We start from the raw sequence: 26167 nt of genomic DNA on the forward strand, positions 1-26167 counted from the left end.
AGCAAGCTTATTGATATTTACTAATGCTTCCACATCAGTACATATTAGGCCTGCTCTTTTTAAACAATTTTTTGCAGTTAAATGTTGGTTTTTCAATCATTCTTGTATCTGTATGTCCTTTTTTGGGGGGGGTTAGTTTGTTTTTGATGCCACTCACATTGGGTCATCGCTGTGTGAGTGAGTGAGCGGCACAGTATAACTACAAAGAGGTAAAAAGGGAAGTCTAAGTCACCCCTGTTGCCATTTTGAGTATTGTAAGTAGTAAAGCTGGCAATACAGGAGGACAACGGTCTCCCTAACAACTGTCTTTGTCTTGCACGGATAGGAAGGAATCATAGTGATGGATAATGACTTGACTGAGAATGCCCATTGGACCAAATAAAGGCCTGGGGCCAAAAAGAAGTGGAACAGAGAGGTAAAGTGTTGCAGCTGTGAAAGGAAAATGGATCAGTGGAGTGGAGTGTTTGATACAGTGAAGAAGAGCCATGTTGGAGACAATGTGAGGCTGTGGTGTTCCAACACTAGACTTCTCATTTTGAGCCAGGTGATGGTATACTTGAAAGTGAGGATAAAATTGAAAAGTCATTGATGAAATACATTTTTTAAAGCAAATTTACGAGTCCCATTGGTTTCTCGCTGTCACTGCAGTGATATTACTCTCTGACACACTGGCTGTGAAGAGGGGGAGGAGTGGCCCGTGTTACCGCCCTGCACAGAATATGCTTGGAATGACAGCCCATGAAATGTGTGACACCTACGCTCTTACTTTATTTCTTTTCTTCATTTCTTGAACTCTGACATGACAGTACACATCCAGCCTTATTTGAACTGGAGCTGGAAGAGGATTGAAATGACGTATCAAAAAGCAAAAGCTTGCGTCATAAATACTTCATTGGCTGGATGAATAGCTGAAGGTGACAAGTCTAAAGTCCTCCCCTGAATACAAATTGATGTACAGTAAAGCTGGAAGAAAAACCTGAGTGGAGAGTTCTGTATTTTCATGCATGAAGGCTCGCTGCAGACAAATGCGAGCGATACGGTAATCTCTCTTGGATTGCGTGCCGCTGTACTGCAAGCAGAGCTGTGACATGTCACGTAGCTTGTTTTAAATTTTTGGGACAAGTGAGAAACTGAAGGCCTGTGACCTTGGTATTCATCTCTCTCCAGTGTGGAAAAAAAAGTGAATGTTTGGGTAAAAATAGCCTCTTAAGTGAGTTACAAACCCCCATGCGTCTTCATCAGATATTGCAGAGTGCAGCAATAACCTTGCGTTTAAGCATCCAGTAATTTTTTTGGAGGCATTTATCACCTTATTTTTTTTCATCCTGAACCCAGTCTGTGTTTAGTACAGATAAATTCCAAGTTGTGTCAAAATAGGATAAATTTTTCATTATGCTCCCCTTTACACTTTGTTCTCCTTGAGCTACAATGATGCAGTGAAATATTAATGACAGGACACACATTCATAGTCATGGTATCTCCAACTCTGTTTTTCTGGTGCCTTTTTCTGCTGCTTATGTTTCTTTCCTGTTGTTTCATAATCAGATCAGCGTTCATATCGCACCCAAAGCTGCCAAGTGGAAAAAGGAGAAAGCTCAGTCAATGAGATTATGAATGTATGACTGCCTCTCTAGTGTGTGGAGAAACGTTGCCTCCTTCACTGGAATATTGTCTAGAAGTACATGATAAACATCCCAAAATGTGTTAAAACAACCACTTCTCTGGCAGGCTTTTTACTAAAGCTTTCTACAGCTGCATTATGTCCTAATTCTAACAAAATGCTAAAGCATGTTCCTTATTCCCCAGCGGTGTTTTCCCGTGGGAGTCGCCTGCCTCGGCCCTGAGTCTTTGACTGTTAGCTGATCAGGATGCTGATGTGGAACCTGTAATGGAGACCAGGGCTTGATATCTGGTGAGTTTGCCATGTTTTTCAAGTCACTGCATATTGACTCTAAGCAGCTCCCTGCTTAGTGGGAGCAGCTTTAACTATGCTGAAAATGTTGTTAGCAGTAATACATCAGCAGATTTAAATGGAGTGCTATGTCAGAAGATTCAGTGGCACTACAGGGCCAGAGGATAACTGAGTAAAATATTAATATTTATTCTCCTCTTGTCTCCTACTGTTTGGCAGCATTTGATTTACACAGTTAGGCAACAACCATATGCATCGAGTCTGTTGACTCTGAATCTTCTTTTCTGGCTTAATCTTATTTGTCTATTTCCAGTGTACTTGGGCAACGACACAAAATTGTCTTCTCCCAGAAAATCGTCAGACTGGTCATTTTTTAAATAACATGACTCCTGTTTACGTAGATGATAGGGCTGCACAATTAATCGTTAGAAAATCGCGATCTCGATTCATACTTATGTGCGATCTCATTTCGAAATGACAACGATTTAAAAAAAAAAAAAGAAAAGAAAAAAAAAGCTGACGATTGTACCGCATTTTGATCCGGGACATAAGCTGCATGAAAACAAGCGCTCACTCTTCCTGCTCAACAAATGACAAGGGCGGAGCCTTATACCACGTGATACAGAAGTCAGCTGGCAGGGAAAAACAACGGAGAGCACGTGAGAGATGACGAAGCTGTAAAGGCCAAGAAAGTGACAGGAGAAAATCCGTCCCGGTCAACCACCCAAACATCAATAACGGGAACCTCATACAGCGCTTCCCTATACACGTCGAACTTCCGCAGGCACAAAGAAATTACGGAGGCTATTACTTATCACCTGACCAAAGATATGGCTCCCATCAACACTGTGCAAAACGAGGGATTTAGGAAAATGATCAACACCCTAGACAAACGCTACACAGTGCCGTCCCGCAACTATTTTAAAAATGTTGCACTACCTGCTCTATACACGCAGTGTCGGGCAACGGTGGAGACGGAATTACAAGCAGTACAACATTTTGCAGCAACGACAAAATGTGAGACATTTGTTGTTTTTATGTTCAGTCTCAACTGTTACGAAGTTGATGTGCAGTTAATAAGTGCAATAAATATTTATATTGGAAAAGAAAATCGTGAGAGAATCGTGATCTCAATTCTAAGCAAAAAAAATCGTGATTCTCATTTTATGCAAAATCGTGCAGCCCTAGTAGATGACACTAACAAACGGCCGGTACAGTCGGTTCGCTGGAGGACTTGAGAATGACGATAAAAAGGTGATGATGATGATAAAGAAGTAGATATACAACTGTGGAACTGTGTAAATAGATTTACACAGCAAGTGCAATGTCTACAGGGTTGCCATCAACGCAGAAATGTGTGAGAGAAAGTAAAAAGATTGCTGGATAAATATTGCTTAGTCAAGAAGCTCTTATCCAGCATATTCAACATGCATATAAATATAGCCGCTATAATAGTAAATAATAATAATAGAAAAATATTTGTTCTCAGAGAGAGCTTTATTATTTATGTAATGTCATCTAAAAATGTCTAGCATTAATTTTGTAAAGTTAACAATATTTTGTGTATTTGTAATCGAAATGTATGCTTTTCTTTAATACGACTTACAGTTTTTATCTAACTACAAGCCACATTATTATCTGAAAGCCTATTTACCAAACTTTGATTGTAGTCTCAGCTCTTAATGTATTTTTCTGATGAAGCCAATTGGAGTCATTTTGACCCCGATACAAAATATCGAAATAAATACAAAAAACGCCAGGCAGCCCTGGGATGTAATCCCTCCAGTGTGTCCTGGGTCTGCTCAGGGACCTCTCTTACAAGCCCAAAACACCTCACCTAGGAGGCATCCTGGTCACATGGCCGTAACACCTCAGCTGGCTCCTATTGAAGAAGAACAATAGTGGCTCTAATCTGAGCTCCTCCTGAATAACTGAGCTCCACACCCTATCTCTAAGGCTGAGCCCAGACACGCGTTGGAGGAAACTCATTTCCGCTGCTGGTATCCACGATCTTTTGGCCACTGCCCACAGCTCAGCTCGTGACCAAAAACAAGGACTGAAGCACTGATCGACTTGTAAATCGACAGCTTCGCTTTCATGCCCTGCCCTCTCTTCACCACATCAGATCAGAACAGCTTCTAAATCACTACAGATGAGGCACCAATCTGTCTGTCATTCTCCCACTCTACTCTACTTTACTTTCCTTACACGTAACCAAGATCCCGAGACACTTAAAGTCCTCCACTTGGGGAAGCAACTCATCTCCGACCCAGATTCTGACCAGACTCATCCCAGATACTTCACACTCAGTGCAAGCTGGAGATCACCACCTGATGAAGCTAAGAAAACCTCATCATCTGATGCAATGATGCCAGGTCTCTCTTGGAAATGAGATTTGAATTCCAATTAGATTTATACCTGGATAAATGAAGAGTTAATAATAAAATCCACAGAAATCAGGGACCACCTTACCAGATCCTCTCCACCCATTTGCTGTAGCTAGAAAATTTGTCCATAAATGTTCTGAAAAGTATCAGTGACTAAGGGCAGCCCTGGCGAAGATTATTATTGGCAGTGCAAACCAAGCTCTCAATGTGGTTGTATAGGGACAGGAAACAACTAAAACCAATTAAAGCTAAACACACACTAAAGGCAGTTCTAGCACACAATTTCCCTCATGCTATTCTCAGGGCATGCTGGCTTATGACAGGAGCAACAAACAGTTGTGCCCTTCCTGTCTGTGGTTCATGAGCAAAGGTAACACCATTTTCAAGCATTAAACACTTGCATCAGCGGGTGGAGCTCCCCTCACTCCCAGGAGGGTCATTTCTGCTTGGATTAAGGGGTTCACAATCTAGCAGAATCAGCTCTCCTTTTTCATGTGTGGCATCACCAGGGCACGGCCCTGATCTGTTCTACCAATGTTCTAATAACTTCCACTTTGGCGAGTTATCATCCAGATGATGAATGCAGCAATGGAGTCATTCTTCTTTAAATTGACTGACAGAGCACCACTATTCCTCTTGATATTATATGATACTTTAATTCAGGGCTCATGGCAAAAATGTATTGAAAAAGTCACAGAAGTCACAAAAGTCACATAACCTGAAATGGTAGCATAAAACTACTATGAAAAAAGTATACCTTTGGGGTCTGCACAGTAGGATGAGTGTTAAAGTTACTAATTGGTGAGTAACCTTTTCACACAGTAGGAGGTTTATGGACAGTCTGTAGAGCTTGCATTGATCTACATTTGACATTAATGGATATAATGTACATGTTAACGCAGAGTCGGAATGCTAAACTGCCACATGTAACTGATAAGCACAGTGGGTGTTTTAACTGTTCACAAGTCTGGACTTGGAATACTAAGAAGTGCAAAGTTTTAAGAGTTAAGAAGTCATTCAGTCTTTCCATGCTAATGGCAGTTAGAAAACTGCAAATAAAAGCTTGAATAGAAACTTGGTAATTGACAGGTTTTAAGAGGTTAATGGCCAAAGTACCATTTTTAGCTATGATAGAAACATTCTATATGTCTAGCCAGAAAGGAAACATGATAGTATAAATTTAGTTTAGAAAGAAAATAAAATGGGGTGGGGCTGTGCCGATTATCAGTATTCTCTCGAGACTTAAAAGCAAACCCCACCAACCTGGCAGTTTCTGTGGTCTTTATATAACTCTGCCCAATATTTCAAATAATGTGACCCATGTGTAGTACAAAAGAAGGCTCTGTCTGGAGTCGTAGTGTAATTGACTGCAGCTCTAACTAACTCTTCAAAATGCTGCAGCAGGACATGAACACAGTTTCGTGTTACGGCTGTACATTATATAGCATGAAACTATTAATTAAAACCCAACACACAAGAGGATAGAGTTAATGGTGTGTGCTCCATGTTCAGAGGGCAGTCATTTGAGAATAATTGTGTGCATCTGAAGTGCAGAAGGTACCAGTATCCCCTTAGCAACTGTTTGGTAGACTCAAGTAGGTGTTCATCCTGAAAATGTCATAGCACTACATCAAGGCATATGATATCTGATCCGGCTTGCTGCCGGTAAGTGAACTCTGCTGAGGGCCTAGTTTTAGGTGAAAGTCTGGTTTATGATCCTGGCGGAATTCATTAAGGTGAGGAGTGGGAGGTGGAATGATATTGCCTGCCTTTGACCCTCTGTGGTCAGAACTCCTGTGGTTTCAGTGGTCAGGGGGTATCGCACAGTGCTGAGAACAAAGAAATATAATGGCTCCCACTTGTCCTCTGTGGGTTCAAAGGGAATGGCATGGCAATGCCAATTAGCCAGCTTGTGTTACAGAATTGAACATAAGTGCTGTTCCCTTCAGTGCCCCCACCCCCCACCCTGCGTTGTACTCCTAACAAGCAGCATCTACAGCAGACACCCTGCATAACTCTGCATATTTTGTGCACCGCCAGACATCCTGTTCTGTTTTGTGTCCCAAAAAAAGCAAATAATTCCCATAGTTTAATTAATCCTTTTTGAGAGATTTGAATTCACTCCTTTCCTGTCAAATAAAAGCAATTTGTGTTGTAAAAGTACAGTAATTTGGCCCGTATGTTTTCTTTTGACATCTTCTCCCAGCTGCTCTTTTGAGTGCAGTTTAATCCCGGTTGTCAAGTTTGAGGCCATTAAGAGGCGGAACAACAGGATTCCCCACCAGCTCATCTCTGCTTGCAGAAAATTATGGCACTACAAACTGAGTGTTCTGAAAGTAGGTAGTGAATAATATATATATATATATATTTTTTTTTTTTTTCTAATCGGGGATCGAGGGAAGAGTGAGGAGTAGGTCAAGTAGTTGCCTTCCCATATTCAAAATTCCAGTGCACATCTTCCCTGTCTTGTGTCTGGTGGTCTGTTTCTCTTTTCAAGGTAATGTGAGGCTTGCAGTGAGTGTTTCCTGGAATATCGAGCATTCAAAGCAGTGACAGGCAGTGTCAAGTAGCAGCTCAGGGTATTCTGAATGTTTACAGCACATATTACCATGCTGAGATATCCTCCTCTGCACCTGATTCTTGTTACTGCATCTGTAATCATTTGCACAAATTAAGCCATACACCCTGTGTCAAGCACATCTTGAAATTATAAGGGAAATTTGAGGTGGTGCAGCTGAAGCTTTTTTTGTTGTTGTTCTTTTAAAAAATAATAGAGAAAATACAGTAAAAATCAAACACACCTGCATGCGTGCGAGCACAAGGTAGATAAAATAGACGCGTCGCTCCAGGGGAGTTGTGCTCAGCGTCTTGGTGTTTTCTCTGTGCTTCGCTTTCTCTTTTTGTTAGTGCAGATGCAGTCAGGGTTGGCAAACACACTGAAGACTGAGTCACTTAAACATCCTCATTTTGGCACACGGCTGATTCATAGTGTATTGATTTCTTCATACATCAGATTCTTTTGTTCTTTTGTTTGTTGTTATGCATGCATACAGCAGAGAGGGCATTCTGTGAGCTTCTGCAGGCACATATGTCTGTCTTAAAGCTTCCTCCTTTGCGCTATTATGTGATCAGAAAACGAGAGGCATCTTTAAATGAGACATGGAAGTACAACCCTATCATATAAACGTGCTCATTACAAGGAGCATAACTGAGTAGAAGAATCAATTTACATTAATGGCCAAGAATAGCACAATCAGTGTTTGTGAGCATAAACAACCCTGTCTCCCAGAGCAGCAAAACAAGAGAAACTCTGATCTCTGTTGTCATGCAAGTGTAAACCCTGGAGCTCATTCATTCAAAATAAAAGGTGCATTACACTTTGATGGAACTCTTTTTGCAGTGCCTGGATCCAAACAGGCAGGCTCTTAACCTAAAAAGGTATCTGTAACTACAGACAATATCTCTCTTCATGGTTCTCTTTCATGAAAAAAAGAAAGATTTTTCTTTCACTGTTGCGGAAATCAGCAGAGCATCACGAGAAATGGAGCAAGACAAACTCTTCTGTTCATTCTTGGCAGAAGATGCTGAAATTAGAAACAGTGGATAAAAGTTCAGTAATGCAGACAGAGGCATGCTCAAGTATTAGGAAAACCTTTTTGAAGTTAAATTGGTTTCTTTGAGGGAACTCGGTCTCAAAACACATCTCAACCAGGCTCAAGTTAATTATGCTTTAGAGTGTTTGTGCGTGTGTGTGTGTGTGTATATATATATATATATATATATATATATATATATATATATATATATATATATATTTGATATAAATATTATTATACAGATGTCTATTTACACACCAGGAAACTTTGGGAAGTCGTGGCATTCTCACTGGAACTGCTTTGATACATAATATGCTGCGCTGATTGGAAAATAATGCCTTTTCTTTAAATTTTTTGTTTTGGTTACATCTTTTATGCAAATGGATAAGGCTGTTTATCTAAAGTGCTATCTATAAATACCTACGACAGCTCAAGGGAAAGATCTCTGCCACTTCCTGTGCAGAAACAGACAAAGATACAAACCCTAATGCTCTCCTTTCCCTCTCTGTCATCATAAATGTGAACGTCTTTCCTTGAGTTTTACCCTCTGCTACATACCGTAAGTGGCTTGTGATATAATGTTGCCAGTTTTGCTGTCCATCTGCACATTGGTCTAAACAAGGCGTCCCCCTTCGTTTCATATCATTTACCAAATACAGCGGATGGGAGGAGGCTGCGTGATAGTGGCAGACGAGAAGCTGGTTGCGAGCCACAGCTCCTCCATTGTCTACCATGCTGGAGAGAGAGTGGGAGCCCCTAAAGAGGCCTGGCAGAGTCTCTGCTTCCATCTGCCTGCATGCCTTGCCATGGAGCCCAGCTCGCACCACTTGAGATTATACTCACGTCCAAGCTGTTACTGTAATTTGCATTGGCTCATAGGCAGAGGAGAGTGAGAAGGAGGAGGAGGAGCTGCACATGAGGCAGGGATGTTATAAGTGGACCTGGCAGCACAATAAGCTTGCTTGGGTGTAGTATTATGGACAACTGGCATGGATGGATCTATATTAAAGTTCAATAATGGGATTGAGCAGGTTGCCTCTGCTGTCCAAGATTATAGTTTGTGTTAGTGCATGAAGTAAATTATAGAAATGCAGTGTTGGGAACTACCTCAGTCGCATTCACTAATGGTGTCGTATTTTTTACAGCTACACATTTTTAATCTTTGTGCCTGGCTCCAGCAGCATATGAGAATTATCAGTCACAATATAGCAAACAAATTAAAGGTATGTCGTTCTGACTATACCTCTTTGTTATGTATTCCGCTAGTTAGCAGGTGATTCCCCCCCGTAATTCATTCAGATGAAAGATCACACCAGGAGTAAAGAATTAGCAAAGTCTACACAAGCAAGTCTACCAGCACAAAGGACTAAATCAAAAATACAAACTCCTGCAGTGCCCCGTCTTTTTAAGATCATGCATCAAACCTGGGATGTGATCATAAATTCGTCTATGAGAATATAAGTCTAAGGCAGCTGCTTTGTTTACATAATTTCCTTTTGCTTTTTCTTCTTCTTTGTTACATTTGTTTTGCTGTGGTTTTCAGAATAAATTGGTGTTTATTCAGCATCCATTTGGGAGAGTGGCTTATTCATGTGTAAAAATTTCTTACGATGGGATTGTAAATGCACATTTTTTCTGATAAAATGGAACAAAAAAAATCCATGCATCCCAATGTCCTGCTTTCTCAGCCTTAATTTGTTCCTAATGTGATAGCTTTTGGACTGCAATTTGGTTCAGCACCTAATTTATCAATTTTACTAATTAACTAGAGGCAGGAAAAAAAGGGCAATTTCCTCTTTCATCAAATAGGTTGTGAGCTAATTACTTATGGTACAGCCACAACCGCAATGACCAGTAATGAACTGACTGTAGCTGGTGGCAAAGTTACTACATGTACAGTATGTAATGCTTCCTGTACCTTACAGTTATTTCCATCAGTCTATTTTGTAATATTAATAGGAAATATCAACAATCATCCCCAAATCATTAGGAACGACTGTTCAGCTGCATGTATCTAATCAGCCAGTATCATGGCAGCACTCCAATGCATTTAGGCATGTGGACATGATGACCCATAGAATTTCAAACCTAGCATCACAATTAAGAAGAAAAGTGATATAAGTGACTTTGAATGTGGTATGGTTCTTGGTATTTCAGTATTTCAGTATTTCAGAAACTCGTGATCTACTGAGATTTTCCCACACAACCATCTCCAGGGATGGTCAAAAAAATAAAATATCCAGTAGGGGGAAAGTCTCTGAGTGAAAACGCTCTGTTAATGCCCAAGGTCAAAGGAGATTGGCCAGACTGGTTTGAGCTGATACAAAGGCAACAGTTACTCAAATAACCACTCCTTACAACCAAGGTTTGCAAAAGAGCAACAGATGGGATACAGTAGCACAAACACCACTCTAAACAGGTAAGAACAGGAAAGCGGAGCACACCAAAATCTAGAAGACTAGAAAAACATTGCCTGGTCTGATGAGTCTCCATTTCTACTGCAACATTTAGACAAAAGTGTCAGAATAGGCCATAAGTAACATGAAAGAATGGATCCATCCTGGCTTGTATCAGCAATTCGGGTAGTTGCTGCTGGTGGTGTAATAGTGTGGGGGATATTTTCTTGGCTCACTTGGGGCCCTTTAGTGGCAGTTGAACATCGTTTAAATGCTACAACCTACCTGAGTGTTATTGCTGACCATGCCCAGCCCTTTATGACCACAGTGTACCCATCTTCTGATGGCTGCTTCCAGCAGGATAACTGCCACATTGAAAACCTCAAATCATCTCATATTGGTTTCTTGAACATGACGATGTACTCAGATGGTCTTCACAGTCACCACAGTCTCAGTCCAATAGAGCGTCTTTGGGATGTGTTGGAACGTGATATTCACACCGGTGCTGTGCAGCTGACAAATCTGCAGCAACTGTTTGATGCCACCTTGTTGAATCTATGCCACAAAAAATTTGAGTCAGTTCTCAAGGCAAAAGAAGGTTTAACCCGGTACTAGCACAGTGCACCTAATGCCGTGAGTGTATTTTGAAGGTTAAAAAAATTAAACAAGTTAAATTGAAAGTATAGCTTAGTGGCTAATTGTGAATTGTATTGTAAAAAGATTTAAAAATTAAAGTTCAAATTTAAGAACAGTTTTTATCAGTTTAATTGCCTTTGGGAAGTCTATAAAAATTGGCAATTTTACACAGCAGGTAATCAGTTTTATGTAACAGTGGCTTTTCATTATAGAGAATGTCAATGACAGTTATATGGGGATTCAGTCACATTAACTTTGTGAACTTCCATGAAAAAAGAATATAGATAAAAAATAATTACGTAAGTGATAGGAAAGAACTAAATATGCCTTTCAGTCTCGAATAACAGGCCCGAAAGGTTTTTGATTAGGGACTCAGAAAGTGAAGCATGACTTTGTCTGCAATCATACTAAACATTTCACTCATATTATTACTAATTATTCTAATGTGTCACGAATGAAACACAGTGACCTGATTTAACTCAAACAAATGTAATTGGAGGAAAAAGTCAAACAAGGACTTGCTCAGAGAATACACATAAGACTTTATTTTTAAATTGCCCCTACTTAAATCACTGGCTACACTTACTGGATTGGCATGGATCATAATTATTTTCATTCTTTTACTAATGCATTAAAATGCAAATAATTTATTGTCATTGTGTCACTGTCATGTGAACTCATTTGTTCGGGGATTGCTGTATACCTTAAACCGCCAATGGGTAAAATTTACTCACTGTATTAACATTGATTTTCAAGCTCCATCAATCATTCAATTATTATTCTGTAACTTCAGGTTGTATCATTAATGGTTTGCTATAGTTACTTCACAAAATAATGAATAAATAACAGAGCTTTATTTATATAGAAATTTACTTATAACAAGGTAATCACAGAGTAAGAAATGCACATTTCTATGTCTGCATTTTATCACTTTATAAAACATCACTGAGTCTTGAAAATACTTCGTGCATTAAGCGAGTATGCTTGATTTACATTCAGAACTCTGCTTCTTGTGTCCATATTGAAGGTTGGCTATGATTTATGGCACAGCTCTGTTGTGCATACCAGTAAAGGAAAGCCCTTCTGTAGCTAAAAATGTGTATCTAAATGTGCAGAATCAATAATAGAAAAATTGCCTTGTTCCTTGTTCTGTTAAATATTACCTGCTGGAGCTCATACTGTAGGTTTAAATCAGCCTTTATGTTGAGGTCAGAAATAATGCTTTTCCAACTTTTTATTTGTTTGAAAGAAGTTTCGTGTTCTGTGACAAACCCATAAGTCAAAGCATTCTCTGTGAATTTGTTGGTTGCATTAAACAATGTGGTGAACTGGCAGGAAACTGCAACCGGAAAAAAATTTATAAGACCCAACCTGTTTCTTACCTGTTTGGCCTATTCATGTACGTTCTGTGGCTTACATTCATGGACTGTGTATAAATGATGAATTCACGCATATTTTATATTTTATGTACTCCATCCTTGTATATAGCATGGGAGTTGCAAGTTTTTAAGTTTTCTGCTTCATCTTTGCACATTTTTTATGTAGGAAGGAAGTAAACTAAGTGTTAGAGTGCACACAGTTTAAAGAAAAACCTCCCAGAGGTCTCTTTTACTTGATTGTATAATTAAAGGAAGGATGTATTAGCAACCAGGCATAACATGTTAAACTCCCCCAGGGGGTGAGCACAAAAAACTCTGAGGTTGTCTATGTGGCAATTACATAACTGTTTACATTTGAAAATCTAAACTTTACTTGAAAGTCTTTACACAGAGTGTAGCACTGTGTTAATCTCTAGCTGTAGCTAACGGAGAGGACAAATGACTGTTCAGTTTGAGGAATACATAAGAGAAAAGCATTAACATTTCGCTACTTTGTCACACTGCAACCAACCCCAAACAAAGTCAGAAAAGATATGGAGGATGAAAAGCATGCAAATACACAAATGTGCATATGGCCGTGTGATACTAGTGCAAAAAGGAGCCGATATGTGGAATTCAGGTGTTGGTTGCTTTTGTTTTGTTTCGTTTCTCTGAGTCTCAGCAAACCTATAATGCGACATATTGACTGGTCAGTAGTAAGTGCAGCAATTGTTCACTTAAACTTATTTTCTTGGCACAAAGCCAACAGCAGATAAATCCACATCTTGTGTGAACTGCCACTCTCTGTGTATTGACACTGCAAGGTGTTTTATTTGACACCGACAGGATTAGTGATACCTTCAATATATTTGACAAAAGTTCTGCCTAAACCTGCTTTGCTCTGGCTTTTCTAGGAAGTGTGTCAAACTGAAGATGCGCAGTCCATTATTTGTGGGGACATGCAGTCGTAGCTGCCTCAGCCGAGGTCTAGCACACACTCATTACAGCCCTGAGTGATTTTGGGACATTGTCCTCTATATCAATTAGAGCTGCATGAATTTCCGATTATTGCGTCCAGTTATTACAGTAGATTTATTCAGGTGGATCCTGTTGGTAATAAATCTCGATTGTTTTTGTTAATTGAATTATACTGTAGTCAGAAAGGGGAATGTACACGGTGGAAATTTACTTAATATTCAACTTGCAAAAGTGATGAATGGGGTCATCTACATCACGTATCTACTGGAGTCTAATTGAGAAGCAACAAAAATCTCTCTTAGACTTAAAGTGTGAACTGGGCTGCATTGCGCTAATGTTAGCATGCTCACAATTTGCTAATTAACACAAAGAACAAAGCAATGCAGAGGCTAATGGAAATGTCATGCTAAATTTGAAATGAGTTCACTAGGGTCGAATTAAAGCATCTCCAGAGTCATTACAGTACCTCCAGAAGGTATACTAATGTCTGTAGCGAATTTCATGGTTATTCATCTAATCGTTTTTCAAACATGTCGCTCAAAACCACAAATGTCAAACTTATGGTGTCTCTGTGGGAGGAGTCAAAATCATTAACATCCCCTGTCCATGAATGTCAGTACAAAACTTCTTGGTAATCCACCCAGTAGTTGTTGGAATGTTTAAAATTGGGAGAAAATTCCATCCCCCAAAGACCCAAGCTGTGTTGTAAAATGAAGTAGTTTTATCCTTAGTGGCACTCTGCTGTGACAGTGTATGTGAGTTACTTTTGTATTTTAACAATGTTCAGATCTCTCCACATTTGATTTAAGGGAATTTTCTGTGATTCTAGCATGTGTTTAAATGATGGTTTCCATTATTTCATTCGGAAATGGTTCTTTTAGTATAGAACATCCAGCTTCAATATGTGAAATAGCTTATGTAATGATAGATCTGTGCACGGCTACCGTTTTTGCAAAACGAATAGAGTTTATTTCTACCGCGAAAGGTTTAAGTTCAGCCATTTGGTACATTTTCTCTGTGGAGTGTAAATCGGCTTTTTGCAAGAGTCTGCTGTGGCAGTAAAGCATATAACAGGCATACATAATACCTTGCAAGGGTACATACAGAGCAGGATCAATGCAATATAGCAGCCTTGGGAGGAGGATTTCAAATCAAGTGTGGATTCCTCTGCATCACCCGAGCACAAAGTGGCATCACAAGGGGCCAATTCAGAGGGTCTGCTCAGCTCTTCTTCACAGCAGGAAGAAGGTATGGAGCTTCTATGATATAGAACAACAAGATAGGAATAAAATCAAGTGCGGGGAACAAACACGCACGGATGAGGAAGCAAACGTGTCACCACATGCAGAAAATGCATATCAGAGAGACAGCCTTGCTGGTAGAGCTTTAGTAAATCACCAATGCTTGTCACTGACCCACGTTGGATTTCAAAATAACTAAGCCTAGATATAGAAATCCCATAAGATGGATGTCGTTCAGATTCTCAGTCGGTCCTCTTATTGCTTGCTAGCAGCTTCTGCTTTTATAATGGCATATTTCTCTGTGCTCTTTTTTTTCTCCACCTTTTTCTTGACAAATACTTTAGAAATCTCTTGGAAGGTGTCAGTGAAACTGCAACATGGAGAAAAGAGTAACAGCCACTCTGTTTATTGTCAAGCTGTTTGTGGATGTCAGGACATGCTATCTCCTAAAATAACAGAAACAAATGTAGGCTGAGCCCCTATAGTAACAAGGTGCGTGTATGTTCATATATCTTTTATGTCACTCTGAGTACACCAAACAAAACTAAATTAAAGCACCAAATGTACTATATATGATAACTTACTGATGACGTAGTTTGCGTTCATGTACTTGTACTTGGGATTTTAGCTTTCATGTAATACAGTATTTTTTTTTTTTTGTATCTTAGTATTGCTGCTTCAAACAGTTCATCGTTTTCCTAATCTAAAGCGTGAACAGAAAGCGTGGCTTCTTATCTGGGTGTGAAGATCTGTGAGATGTCTCTCATTACATCTAAAGTAGGCAAGTGGCCATTCTATATCAGAGGGCAATCAGTTGTCGCTGTTTATTCTATTAGTCATGACAGCTAACAGATGCAATCACAGGATTTTTAGCTTTTTATTTTGGGGGGGGCTGGGCGGTCAATTTGTACAAAAAAGCATTGCATACAAAAAGTGAATTGACTAGAACAGCACCATATTTAATCATTTCATTGTGCATCATGTAGTCAAATAATTGGCGAGTATGTATTTAAGCATTCTGTGAAGAAATTTATTATAGTAAATTGATTGTTTAGTATTTATGTAATGCTTTTCTCTCATTAATGATGATGCACTTTTACAAGCCAGGTTCACCAATTCACCCATGCCGTTATTTTGTGCACTTTAAGGTTTTATCTGTCTCGCACACACACAAACAATGCTGGAGGCATGATGGATGAATTGTAGTTTTACAGGGTATTGCCCAAGATGCATGTCAAGCAGTCATGCAAACTGAAGGAGCTGGGGATCAAACCTCCAGCTTCGATAAATGGATCACCTGCTTCAACTATTGGGTCTGTGAAAGAATATAACCCCGAGCATGTTAATGATTGGTTGCATTCCACTGAGGAAGGTCCTGCTTTTTTCACCTGCTGGTTCATGATTACAGCCTGTACTTTCTCTACTTTGACTGGTCAAATGTCGAAATATCCAATGTCTGCTGCGGTAAAGGTCTACTTAAGGTGGATCGTCTGGCTGAGTGGTGCGACACAAACAACCTGCTGCTTAACACCAAGAAGACCAAGGAGCTCATCGTGGACTACAGGAGGAATGCTGACCCACATCCACCCATCCACATTAAGGGGACGGCTGTGGAGCGTGTGAGCAGCTTCAAGTTCCTGGGAGTCCACATCTCCAAGGATCTCACCTGGACGACCAACTGCTCCAAGCTGGTCAAGAAGGCTCACCAGCGCCTCTTCTTCTTGAGGACTCTGAGGAAGAACCACCTGTCCTCAGACATCCTGGTGAACTTCTATCGTTGCACCATCGAGAGCATCCTGACCAACTGTATAACAGTCTGGTACGGGAACTGCTCTGCCTCGGACCGGAAGGCGTTGCAGAGGGTCATGAAAACTGGCCAGCGCATCGCCGGAGCACCACTTCCTGCCATAAAAGACATCTACAGGAAGCGGTGTCTGAAAAGGGCTGGGAAAATTATCAGAAACCCCAGCCACCCATCACATGGACTCTTCACCCTCCTGCCCTCTAGGAGGCGCCACAGGAGCCTCCGGACTAAGACCACCAGGTACAGCTTCTTCCCCAAAGCTGTCAGACTCCTGAACTCTGCCTCCTGACATCTGACCCACGTTAACACATGGACTGAACATACACACACCCACAATGGACAACTGTACCCTCAAACACACAATAATAACATGGACTGAACCACCACTCACAACCACTAGCACTTTATATAGCCTCTGTAGAAATTATCCACATATCTCACTTATCTTAACTGCACTACTGTATAGCCCTGTGTAAACAATCATTCTGTACATACGATAATTTTTAACCCTACAACTGTTTACAACTTGTATAGTTCCCATTTCTGTATAGCTGTATATCTCAGATTTCTGTAAAGTTATTTATTTCATATTCTGTATAGTTTTTCATATTTATATCCTGTTCATAGCCTGTACATAGCTTGTACTCACTACAGCCTGTACATACTTATAGTTATAGAATATTCACAACATACTTCATACCGTGTACATTATAACATACCATAATAGACCCATTTCTGTAATATACTTACATATCTATATTATTGCTAATATATATTGTAGTATATCTATATCACTAAAGCACTTCTGAATGGATGCAAACTGCATTTCGTTGCCCTGTACCTGTGCATGTGCAATGACAATAAAGTTGAATTCTATTCTAATTCTAATTAACTGACATGATCACAGGAACGTGTCACTGGAGATCACTTACCCTTTGGTTGTTTGAGGGATTCTCTAATATAAAAAAATGCTTAACGAGGACTTGGAGATTATTTGTGGATAATCCCAATTTGCAATTAATCAACTATTTGAATCAATCAGTTATTTCAAAACGGTCAAATTAAAAACTGATTTCCATTTCTGAAATGTAAATATGAACATTTTTCCCTTTTGTACTCTACTCTTTTTTTAACAGACTAATGTTAAAAAATAAAATTTTGCCAACCTGACAATGATTTTCAGTGTTTACTGCTACACTGAGATTGTCCACAAGTTACTTAAGTAGATATTATGTGAAAACATTAATTAAAACCCTAATTAACAATAATTAAAAGGCGTCCCCTCCAATACATTAGATTACTCTTTTTACGTATAAATATAGGCTATTATCATTTTGCAGTCAAAAATAATGCCCCCACCAACTTTCATAATTAGTTGTTTTTTGTTTTGCTTTTTAACTTTGAAAGTTTAATATTTTAAAGCATATTTATTATCAATAAAGTATGTTGTAATTACAGGAGCAGCTATTGAGAGTTGATTACATCTCTGAGGGGAGGTATTCAAATTGAAAAGAACAGGTAGCAGGTAAAGGGTAACAATCAATCACCCAAGCGTTCCATCAGTAAGTGGCATCTATGACTATACTTGTTCACTCCTGGTGTAATAATCATGTTTGCTGCCTTGTTTAGGGAGGCGGTTACAATTAGTTCATGAAGCTGCAGTAGCTTGTGCTTCTCAGTTCTTCTTCATTGAAAGTTTTAAATGGGATGTAATTGAGAAAACTGCTTCTGCGTGCAGACGTAATTATAATATGCAAATGCTCCTCCTGTTTGCGACAACACCCACAAACCCCCCACCCCCATTGATGAGATGTGACCAGAAATCCCCGGGGCTACGCAGCCTCGGTTTCAGCGTCCACTGGTGGAGACAGAGCTGGCACCAATGAACTCCGGCTGTCAATAATTATGCCTGCATCCTGACAAGAGTCACACAAGGTCAGCCAGTAGTTCACTGTCTGTATCGTCTAATTGGCATTTACAGTTTCCTGACAAAGTCATGTCCAGGAAATGTCCTTACAATGCACTGTCTCTGGGCAGATGTTTTTCTGAGGTAAGGACACACTAATGCATTGTTTGTATACCGTTGCTTCAATGTCACATTGACATAAATGCTACAACTAACTACTATTGTTATTGAAATGCACTGCTGCCACAAATACAACCTTAACAGCCAATTTGCCCTTTAGGATATGTTTCAAAATGCTCCATAATTGCCCAGAAACATCGTAAAAAGATTTAAATTGTTTAGTAACAAATTTGATGATGGTTAATACAATTTTTCTTATCTTTTTGGCTGTAAAACATCAGAACATTCTATATAACCAATAGGCAATAGCATGTTTCTGCAAGATTTAATGTTAGTAGTTAAAACCTACATTATAGTGACAGAGGACAAGTATTATTGGAGCTATACTTGATCAGTATATTAAATTTTCGTGAAACTAGAAGGTGCGTTCACCTCATATGACTGTTCTGTGATTTATTAACAGCTCCGAGTTCTTAAAGCCTGTACCTCTTCCTGGCAATTTATGTAACGTAACGAGAATTCATGGAAGTCCTTAATTAAAATTTCCAGCTGTGTTATCGTGGACATACAACATGTGGGTGTGTACAAGCAGGTGAAGAAGCAAACTGTTCCTCCCGTGGCTGCTAAAATTAAGATTCACAGCACAGTTTTCAAGTTTTATGACTTTCTTCAAAGTTGCCAAGATGCACTATGATCCTTGCAGCTGTTTTACTGAATATGTAAACCTGGGTGTAAGCATTAAGTAGGCAGCAGCGGGGACGAGCTACGCAGTCATCAATAGGAGATGCTGTTTAAGATTCTACCTCATTTCTGCTTCATTTTCACAGCAATCTCTGCACTCTTATTTTTAGTCATTTTTTAAGCAAGCATCTGAATGTTTAAGAAAATGTCAGCATTTGGGCTTTAACAGATCTGTGCTGTGAATGTGTGAAGAATTTAGAGCATTTTTAAGAAGCAACAGATTTTATCTGTTGTTCATACAGAGCGACATTTACTCCAGTACTAGTCTGAGCCAGAAAACCAAGCTGAAAATGGCACATTTGTTGATAATCTTTTCTCCTCTTTCTTTATTCCTCTTGAGCACTTACTGCTTTTCGTTGTTGTTGTTGTTGTTGTTGTTGTTCAGTATGCTTATCTTTGTGTTAATGTGTAAATGCATGGATGTGAAGACATGTAGTTGTGTTTTTGAATGCAGTGCCCGGTAACTGTGCGTGGGTGGCTGTGTGTTGTAGTGTACTCACGTGTGCGTGCCTGGTGCAGAATTATGCTTGCTTGTAAATGATATATAACAATGGGTGTATTTGTTTAGTGGCAGTAACAGATGTATGTTATTGTATGCAAGGCTAACTTGCATGTCTGATGTTTACAGCGATACAGTGATTGTTTGCGTGAACACAGAAGATGAAACTAATTATTGTGCATATCTGGCTGAGTTTGTTACTTAGTGTCATGCTATTTTCTTCAGTTAAACGCCAAAATAATTAAGGTAATTATTTTTGATCTTATAGCGAGTAGTGCACGCCAACAAATAGCTGTTGAGGTTCTAAGTAATTATAAATATTTAGGAACATTGATCAAAAACTGTCAGGCGAGTCAAACAAACGTGTCATTTACAGGCGTAGAGTACAAAAATTATACTCACTTTTATAACAACTAAACAGAAGATGTGACAATTTGATGTGGATAGATAGACCACTGGTTCTTTTTATCATTCATATGTGGAATGTATTCTGACCTTCTGCTTTATTGTCTGGTGTCTTTATTAGTCTGTTAGCTAATAAGAACAAGCTCAATAAGACTGTAAATGTGTCCGATAAGATTTACAGGTCAGCAACAAGACAGTATGACAGCTTCGTGATTCCCAAGTGGTGGGAAAAGCCTTATAGCTCACTTTTGCTACAGTAAGGTATGAGTTATTAAGATCAGAACAGAGGTACAGGTACAGCATCTTTCCAAACGTCCCATGTTTTTAATGGGTGGCTGGTTAGGTGGTTAAACCCTTAACCACTGCTTCTACTGTGTTTGCAGTAGACCAGTTGTCTTAAACCATAAGCCATAAGTGAATGTGAGCACGAATGGTTGTCTCTGTCTGTGAGTTAGCCCTGCAACAGACTGGCGATCTTTCCAGGATAAACCCTGCCTCTCGCCCTAAGACAGCTGGGTTAGGCCCCAGCACCCCCTGCGACCCTGAAAAGGATAAGTGGAAGTGAATGGATGGTTGGCTGCTTCTAATATAAATCGAACAACTAAAAATTTGCAGAATTCTTCGTGCAGATCTGAATGTCTGTCTGTGGTTGCTTTAATTCTAATATATTTAATTCTTTAATTTAAAATTCTTTGTGCCACTGGGTTTTCATGCTGGTTATTCAGTGTTCTCAGTGTGTTTCTGTTTATCTATGCATACATGACCCTGTACCACAAAGCAAGTTCAGCATACCCAGGATATCTTTCCATAATTTGCCTACTCTCGGCCGAACATTGGCAGAGAAGCCAAGTCATCACACAGAGGTTGTTATCAATTCAGTGAGTTAACTCAGGGTTTCACGATCTAGGTATGAGCATGTTCACATGAAAGGGGTGGCAGTGACAGGATATAACCAGCCAGAAGCATGAACAAGTCGACTGACAGTAGAGTGACTGCTTTTACAAAGAAAGGTTGAACTATGATATTATAAAAATATGAAGAGGTTAAACATATAATACAGGCTGAAAGAGAGTTTCGCAGACAAATCAACGGTGTGAGTGTCGGTAATAGAAAAAGCTTCCTGTAGTTGTATAGCATTAGAAGTGCTGCATTAATGTGTATGTGCCATATAAATGTGTGTGCGCTTGAAGCGCTTTGGTCGATAAAACTGTAAAAGACCCACTATAGTTATAAAGTCTTGCCTATTTGAAGCCAGGAAGGAAAACCGGCTATACCCATTCACAGAATTATAAATATTATAACTCAATCATCAGGACACGAGGGGATCTGACAGATTACGATTAATTTTCAGTAACATTAATATTTAGACGTACTGATGACCAGATTTTAGTCTTTTAGCTGCAGCCCTGGTGGTGTTTAGCAGGCTGAGAGTGGAGAATAAATGCAAAAACATAATTCATATGCACGCTTAGTCTGCATATGAATTTGATAAAAGGTCCAAAATGACACATTAAGGTTTGTAGGGACAATAAAATTGTTGTGAAATGGTTTGCAGCCAACAGGAAGAAAAAACATCAAGGGAAAAAGTTACATATGCACATGAAACGGTATCAAGTTTGTTAAATATACTGCATTTTGCTTATTTTTGAAAGATGGAAACAGTTTTCATAATTATCATTTGATAACTGAATTTAGAAAAAGAATTTAGTGATCAAAAAACTTGATGACTAATCAATTAACTGACAATTCCCTTCGACCCCAGCTGCCATCTGCTTTAATGTAGTGCCAGCGGCAAGAGAAAAATCAGCCCACATGCACTCTGTAGAACCTCAATATGCTTTATTCAAGACAGACAATTAATTTATGTTGTTGCTTCTTCATCCTGATTTGCAGGATGAAGAAGCAACAACCACCATCACAAAGAACATTTCTCACTGCTACACAGGTTACCCACCCCCAGACCCAGAATATATGCTTATACAAGAAGATAAAAGAAACCTAAAAACACTCATCAATAATTCCTAACTGAAGGTCAGTCATTAGCATCTCCACCGACATGAAAGGTGAAAACTGGTGGTTTGATAATGCTTCTGAATAAACTCATAGTTTAATGAGATCTTTATATACATTGAAATCTGAAGCAGAACATACCAGAATTAACTGTCAAAACATTACATAAGCATTTTAGGATATAAAATTAAAACCCTTTATCTTCACCTAGAGGAGTCATCAGATTTCCTGATGCTGAAATGCTTTCCCTGGGTAACTGCTGTCACTGCTGGCAACAACACAAGTTGCAAACAGGTCCCTCCTGCTTGAGCGTCATCAACAAAGCAGAATGTAATCTCACACATCCTCGAGCATTAAAATAAAGTTGGGTTTTTTTATGCCTGTTTTTACCACCCACTCAAATACACCTCTAATACAGATGATTCATCAGTCATTAGTCTCCGTGTGGAGGGCTACTAGGCTGTACTGAATTTTCTTCAAAACTGGTGTGCACTGTATTTTAAGATGTAAAATTTAACACAGTCACGATTAAAACAAAACTTGTACATTTTATGTAAATTAGAACAAAAAATTTTATTGCCTCTGCCAAGGAGGTAGTGTTTTTAGGTTTTAGTAGCGTGTGTCATTCTCACGTTTTGAGTGAATTCTGGTATGTAGGGGTGTAGAGTGGGGTCGTGTTAACAATCCAGTCAAATTTGGCTTACATCCACCGAGGTCTTCAGGGGTAACTTAATAATTTATTGGTGAAAAAGTGACAAAAAGCCTCAGAACTAGGCTGGTGTGGTGTGTATTGTGAACATATTGAAAGTGAAATATAAAGATCTCAAGGTCAAAGTGATAATAAAGCTATGTAGAGATTTCTCACTGACATTGTTTGTATTGGCAACATATAGGCCTATAGGGAATGATATATGGGGGTTCTAAACATCGCATTACCACCACTGGAAGTCAGAAAAGGTCACATGTTATTATTTTGGACATTCTAGTCTCTTTGTATTGGCAACATTTGTTTCATTATGACTTTAGTATGTATATTACAGTAAGATTATAATCATTTAATTACATAACATTTTGAATACATGTACAATGTTCCTGTACAAAAAACCCCCAAACTTGTCATTAGAAATTTTCAACTTGATATTTATTACTAAACTTTTTAAGGTATGTTTTTAAAAAAGAACAAAGAAAAACAATTAATGTATACAATGTATACAGCATTTAGTAAATACTGCTCAGAGAGTGATCTGCCTTAGCGGAGGTCCAAGCTCTCTGAGTGGTTCCTGTATTCGCTATACATTTAAATTGTTATTTCTGAGCACAGGCTAAAATTTTATCTGTATTTCATGTAGTTCCCTGTTAGGATCTCTGTTTGTTTTACCACAATCCTGCCATTTAGACATGTAGTAGCTTAGATTTGTGGCCAAGGCAATGAATGTAAAGGCATTTTTTGTAATATATCTATATCACTAAGCACTTCTGGATGGATGCAAACTGCATTTCGTTGCCCTGTACCTGTGCATGTGCAATGACAATAAAGTTGAATTCTATTCTATTCTATTCTATTCTATTTTTTATGGATTTTAGACGATTTCTGGATTTTAGGCAATGGGAGTGGTCTAATTTTTCTTTTTCTTTTTTTTTAGAGCTATACACTTTTTTGTAAACTGCTTATTCAATTACATAACATTCTCTCTTTTTATTGTGTTTGTTTTGGTGTCCAGCAGCCTTATTTTCCTTTACCAATTCAAAGTATAGCCTCTTCAATTTCTTTTTCTTAGTAACACAGCTAGCTAATTCCCTGTGAAAGGTTGTATTGCATCATGGCTGGACATAGCAAATCTAAACTCCGGTTCACCTTGTGCTCTCTGCTGCTGTCTGCATATCGATTTGGTGACCGGCACTTTTATTAAGCAATAAACCAAAGATAGAAATGCGAAGCAGAGCTGCCCTTTTCTTTCAATTTATGTTGCCATTCATACATCTGTTCACGTCCCGTCCAACCTTCTTAGCGGCAACCATTAAGATCGAAGCCTCGCTTATCGGGCAGCTTAACATCATCTTAATGCAATTCAAAGACCTACATTCTACACCAGAGTTGCCGTGGCAACAAAGTTTTCCCCCTCCCTGAGATGCTGAAAGATCAATAGAGTATCCTCGACGGTGTGGCAGGAAGTGCTCAGACACAGATGGTCCTCTGAGAAACTGTGAGCTTTGTGGCCTAGTTAGCATCTGAATACTAACACAATCAAGCAAGGTCACCACTATATTGAAATTTAACAAACGAGTGTGACAAGCTCCCACATAAGAATTTACACGGCCCTGTTGTAACCTACTGCATAGTTTCAGCTTTCCCCACTGTGCTTAAAAAGAGAAAATTTGGAGAATTAATTTAGACGAGGGAGTCGCACAAAAGAACATTACTATATAAATTCTCTCTTGAAGACTTGTCCACACAGAGTATGTGTTTTTTCTCCAGGAATGCGGTCTAACCTCAGTATAAATGTGACAGATAGCAGAAAATAACTGTGTGTGTGCTGTAATTTAGCGACTCTGTTTTAGAATTAGAGGTAACAGCTACGCCTGCAGAGTCGAAGCAACGAGAAAAGGAGGTGTAAACACAAATGGACCAAAGGTCTTGGTTTAGTATCTCACTTAAATACAGTCTACTGGTCTACTGAAATGTAGTCTAAAGTAGCAGCACAGCTGTCACTGCTGGGTTAATTTGATCAGCAGTTTATCTTTGATAAACTATCCCACTGGTTTGAACTTGTGCTTCAAACTGTTCTACTTCCCTCAGATAATGACATCACACAAATCCAGATTTTATGAGTGCTCTGATTGTGCAGCGCTTTCTCATAGTTAACGAGGTGTCGTGTTCGCTGTCAGACGGTTGCCAGCCACCCGGCCAGCAGTGCGCGTCTGTGCACGTGTGTCTGTGTGCGTGTGTCTGTGCACGTGTGTCTGTGTGCGTGTGCAACAGACCGAATAGGAAAAGCAACTGAGAATGTCCGCTGGTGTCTGGCCAGTGTGCCACAGGTTGATGTAAAAAGACATTGCACGCACAATTTCTTACTCCTATGAGTATTTACATAGAACTATCAGAACATAACGCTCATCAGATCAGGTTTGATCGCTTTTAAGCAAAAGGGAGTGTTTGTGTAAAGCGTAAGGGAAAGCTTGAAAGGTAGAGAAAGAACACTCTGCTTTCTTTTTTTTAATGAAATTTGACATGTGGCATTACAATATTCTGTGAATTTCACCGCAGGCATTTTGAATCAAATTTAATTTAGGGTTGTTTGTTCTGTTAGCACTAGATGCTTTTGCTTTGGGCACAATAGGGGAACAAAAATCTGTGGTGTTAAGGCCGTCAGCACCACCTCAACATAGTGGAATGTAGAAAAAGGGACTCTAAAATTAGATGTGACAAATTGGATAAAGCATCACAAATTGTAAAAAAAGAGACATCATTTGTGTTTAAAATCCACAGCCAGCTTTTTCAGGATGAATTAAGCTAATTATGCTGGACCCAATAAAAAGAAACATTGCTGTTGATTGACACACTGGATCTGGCTGGGAAGAAGCGTTTCCCTGTGGGTTTGGAGAGTGCTGGGTTGCAGTAACCCATGTGTCAATCTCTAAACCTTGCTGGGAAAAGTGAGTTGCCATCCCTCTACTTTAGCAGCATTAAAAGGCTCTCATCAACAGTGAAACACAAGGTATTAGTAGTCAAGATGAATGCCAAAAAGGGTAAAACCACTGGCAATATAACATCAGCACGTAGCTAGTGTGCTCCAGTGGGCTTTTTATGGTTATTACTGCCAAGGACTTCTTTTTACTCCTGTCACCACAGGCGTGTTCTCTCAAAGACTGAAATCAATATTTCTAAATGGGAATCAGAGAATCTGAACATCCTCAAAACCTGGGAATCACTCAATAATGTTTCCATCGGATGAACAATGAAAACAGGCCGCATTTCTACTTTTTCCAGTTTTATTTTTCCTTGCCAAAATTTACATGACAGGTTTCTGTCTAATTTTGTTGTACATCTCAGAGGCATAGCGAGGGCAGAGAGTATGAAAAGGTTACAGAAATCACTGAGTACTCTTGACAAGCGCCCTTTCTACCTTTAATTCTCCTCCCTGATGTGGAATTCAGAGCAAGAAAAACACACAAGCCTT

The 26167-nt window shown here is 39.2% G+C and overlaps 1 protein-coding gene across 4 annotated transcripts in view; it reads left to right on the top strand.

Annotated features, from left to right (window-relative positions):
* The window catches only part of lrfn1 (leucine rich repeat and fibronectin type III domain containing 1), a 136361-nt gene that overhangs the window by 100484 nt on the left and 9710 nt on the right, over window positions 1-26167 (top strand). For 3 of the 4 annotated variants that reach the window (XM_026191294.1, XM_026191296.1, XM_026191295.1), the window contains one exon: window positions 1807-1912. The exons of the other annotated variant lie outside the window; for it this stretch is intronic. The gene's annotated coding sequence lies outside the window, so the exon portion shown is untranslated. The remainder of the gene's footprint in view (window positions 1-1806; window positions 1913-26167) is intronic. 4 annotated transcript variants of the gene reach the window in all.

This window comes from Astatotilapia calliptera, chromosome 14, assembly GCF_900246225.1.
Source record: "Astatotilapia calliptera chromosome 14, fAstCal1.2, whole genome shotgun sequence".
NCBI classification, from domain to species: Eukaryota; Metazoa; Chordata; class Actinopteri; order Cichliformes; family Cichlidae; genus Astatotilapia; species Astatotilapia calliptera.